The following is a 4,285-nucleotide window of genomic DNA, read 5'->3' on the forward strand; positions in this document are numbered from 1 at the left end:
GACTTTACTGCACCTAATTCCAATTTACATGGAAGAAGCATCTCCATCCCTGCCATTGGAGCAAATAATTTTGAGCTGAAACCTCAATTAGTTTCTCTGATGCAGCAGAACTGCAAGTTTCATGGACTTCCATCTGAAGATCCTTTTCAGTTCTTAACTGAATTCTTGCAGATATGTGATACTGTTAAGACTAATGGAGTAGATCCTGAAGTCTACAGGCTCATGCTTTTCCCTTTTTCTGTGAGAGACAGAGCTAGAATATGGTTGGACTCTCAACCTAAGGATAGCCTGAACTCTTGGGATAAGCTGGTCAAGGCTTTCTTAGCTAAGTTCTTTCCTCCTCAAAAGCTGAGTAAGCTTAGAGTGGATGTTCAGACCTTCAGACAAAAAGAAGATGAATTCCTTTATGAAGCTTGGGAGAGATACAAAGGACTGACCAAAAAGTGTCCTTCTGACATGCTTTCAGAATGGACCATCCTGGATATATTCTATGATGGTCTGTCTGAATTAGCTAAGATGTCATTGGATACTTCTGCAGGTGGATCCATTCACCTAAAGAAAACGCCTGCAGAAGCTCAAGAACTCATTGACATGGTTGCTAATAACCAGTTCATGTACACTTCTGAGAGGAATCCTGTGAGTAATGGGACGCCTATGAAGAAGGGAGTTCTTGAAATTGATACTCTGAATGCCATATTGGCTCAGAACAAAATATTGACTCAGCAAGTCAATATGATTTCTCAGAGTCTGAATAGAATGCAAGCTGCATCCAACAGTACTCAAGAGGCATCTTTTGAAGAAGAAGCTTATGATCCTGAAAACCCTGCAATAGCAGAGGTAAATTACTTAGGTGAACCTTATGGAAACACCTATAATTCATCATGGAGAAATCATCCAAATTTCTCATGGAAGGATCAACAAAAGCCTCAACAAGGCTTTAATAATGGTGGAAGAAATAGGTTTAACAATAGTAAACCTTTTCCATCATCCACTCAGCAACAGACAGAGAACTCTGAACAAAATACCTCTAATTTAGCAAACTTAGTCTCTGATCTATCTAAGGCCACTGTAAGTTTTATGAATGAAACAAGGTCATCCATTAGAAATTTAGAGGCACAAGTGGGCCAGCTGAGTAAAAGGATCACTGAAATCCCTCCTAGTACTCTCCCAAGCAATACAGAAGAAAATCCAAAAGGAGAGTGCAAGGCCATTGAATTGATCACCATGGCCGAACCTGTAAAGGAAGGAGAGGACGTGAATCCCAAGGGGGAAGACCTCCTGGGACGTCCAGTGATCAATAAGGAGCTTCCCTCTGAGGAACCAAAGGAATCTGAGAATCATCTAGAGACCATAGAGATTCCATTAAACCTCCTTATGCCATTCATGAGCTCTGATGAGTATTCCTCTTCTGAAGAGAATGAGGATGTTACTGAAGAGCAAGCTGCCAAGTTTCTTGGTGCAATCATGAAGCTGAATGCCAAGTTATTTGGTATTGAGACTTGGGAAGATGAACCTCCCTTGTTCACCAATGAACTAAGTGATCTGGATCAACTGACATTGCCTCAGAAGAAACAGGATCCTGGAAAGTTCGTAATACCTTGTACCATAGGCAACATGATCTTTGAAAAGGCTCTGTGTGACCTTGGTTCAGGGATAAACCTCATGCCCCTCTCTGTAATAGAGAAACTGGGAATCTTTGGGGTGCAAGCCACTAAAATCTCATTAGAGATGGCAGACAATTCAAGAAAACAGGCTTATGGACAAGTAGAGGACGTGTTAGTAATGGTTGAAGGCCTTTACATCCCTACTGATTTCATAGTCCTAGACACTGGGAAGGATGAGGATGAATTAATCATCCTTGGAAAACCCTTCCTAGCCACAGCAAGAGCTGTGATTGATGTGGACAGAGGAGAATTGATCCTTCAATTAAATGAGGACAACCTTGTGTTTAAAACTCAAGGATTTTTCTCTGTACCCATGAAGAGGAAGCACAGTAAGCTTCTCTCAAAGCAGGGTCAAACAAAGCCCCCACAGTCAAACTCTAAGTTTGATGTTGGGAGGCCATAACCAAACTCTAACTTTGGTGTCAAACCCCCATATCCAAACTCTAAGTTTGGTGTTGGGAGGTCTCAACAAAGCTCTGCACATCTGTGAGGCTCCATGAGAGCCCACTGTCAAGCTATTGACATTAAAGAAACGCTTGTTGGGAGGCAACCCAATGTTTATTTATCTAATTTTCATTGTTTTTCATGTTTTATTAGGTTCATGATCATGTGGAATCACAAAATAAATATAAAAATTGAAAACGGAATAAAAAAAAAACAGCAGAAGAAAAATCACACCCTGGAGGAAGACCTTACTGGCGTTTAAACGCCAGTAAGAAGCATGTTTTGGGCGTTCAACGCCAGAACAGAGCATGGTTCTGGCGCTGAACACCAGAAATGGGCAGCATCTGGGCGTTTGAACGCCAGAAATGCACCCTGGAGAAGAGCTGGCGCTGAACGCCCAGAACAAGCATGGTTCTGGCGTTCAACGCCCAGAACAAGCACCAATCTGGCGCTGAACACCCAGAGTTGTGTGCAAAGGCATTTTACATGCCTAATTTGGTGCAAGGTTGTAAATCCTTAAGCACCTCAAGATCTGTGGATCCCACAGGATCACCTCAAGATCTGTGGACCCCACAGGATCCCCACCTACCTCCACTTACTTATTCTCACCCCTCTTTCACACAATCCCATAAACACTCTTCCCCAAAACCCTTCACCAATCACCTCAATCTCTCTTCCCCATCACCTCTTCACCACTCACATCCATCCACTCTTCCCCATAAACCTACCTCATAAACTCCACCTACCTTCAAAATTCAAAATCAATTTCCCACCCAAACCCACCCTAAATGGCCGAACTTACCCCCCCTCCCTTCCCTATATATAACCCTCCATTCTTCCTCATTTTCACACAACACAACCCTCTTTTCTCTTCTTGGCCGAAACACACCTCCCCCCTCCTTTCCATATTTTCTTCTTCTTCTTCATCTATTCTTTCTTCTCTTGCTCGAGGGCGAGCAACATTCTAAGTTTGGTGTGGTAAAAGCATAAGCTTTTTTGTTTTTCCATTACCATTGATGGCACCCAAGACCGGAGAATCCTCTAGAAAAAGGGAAAGGGAAGACAAAAGCTTCCACCTCCGAGTCATGGGAGATGGAAAGGTTCATCTCCAAAGCTCATCAAGACCACTTCTATGATGTTGTGGCCAAGAAGAAGGTGATCCCCGAGGTCCCTTTCAAACTCAAGAAAAATGAGTATCCGGAGATCCGACATGAAATCCAAAGAAGAGGTTGGGAAGTTCTAACAAACCCCATCCAACAAGTCGGCATCCTAATGGTTCAAGAGTTCTATGCCAATGCATGGATCACCAGGAACCATGATCAAAGTAAGAACCCGAATCCAAAGAATTATGTTACAATGGTTCGGGGGAAATACTTAGATTTTAGTCCGGAGAATGTGAGGTTGGCGTTTAACTTGCCTATGATGCAAGGAGATGAGCGCCCCTACACTAGAAGGGTCAACTTTAATCAAAGGTTGGACCAAGTCCTCATGGACATATGTGTAGAAGGAGCTCAATGGAAGATTGACTCCAAAGGCAAGCCGGTTCAACTAAGAAGACTGGACCTCAAGCCTGTGGCTAGAGGATGGTTGGAGTTCATCCAACGCTCCATCATCCCCACTAGCAACCGATCTGAAGTTACTGTGGATCGGGCCATCATGATTCATAGCATCATGATTGGAGAGGAAGTAGAAGTTCATGAAGTCATCTCCCTTGAACTCTACAAAATAGCCGAAAAGCCCTCCCCTGGGGCAAGGCTAGCTTTTTCTCATCTTATTTGCCATCTATGTTACTCAGCTGGAGCTTTCATAGAAGGAGACATTCACATTGAGGAAGAGAAGCCCATCACTAAGAAAAAGATGGAGCAAGCAAGAGAGCCCATTCATGGAGCTCAAGAGGCGCAGGAAGCTCATCACCATGAGATCCCAGAGATGCCTCAAATGCATTTTCCTCCACAAAACTATTGGGAGCAAATCAACACCTCCCTAGGAGAATTAAGTTCCAACATAGGACAATTAAGGGTGGAACATCAAGAGCACTCCATCATCCTTCATGAAATAAGAGAAGATCAAAAAGAAATGAGGGAGGAGCAACAAAGACAAGGAAGAGACATAGAAGAGCTCAAGGACATCATTGGTTCCTCAAGAAGAAAACGCCACCATCACTAAGGTGGACTCAT

General features: G+C 43.2%; 1 non-coding gene across 1 annotated transcript; it reads right to left on the bottom strand.

The window, feature by feature from the left end:
- Window positions 1–354: 354 nt before the first annotated feature.
- Window positions 355–462, bottom strand: LOC148578380 (small nucleolar RNA R71). The gene has a single exon (XR_015902970.1). It is a non-coding gene; the product is annotated as a small nucleolar RNA R71 (small nucleolar RNA).
- Between the last annotated feature and the right edge of the window lie 3,823 nt (window positions 463–4,285).

The sequence above is a fragment of the Arachis ipaensis genome, chromosome B1, assembly GCF_059453495.1.
Source record: "Arachis ipaensis isolate K30076 ecotype BB chromosome B1, ASM5945349v1, whole genome shotgun sequence".
Lineage (NCBI taxonomy): Eukaryota > Viridiplantae > Streptophyta > Magnoliopsida > Fabales > Fabaceae > Arachis > Arachis ipaensis.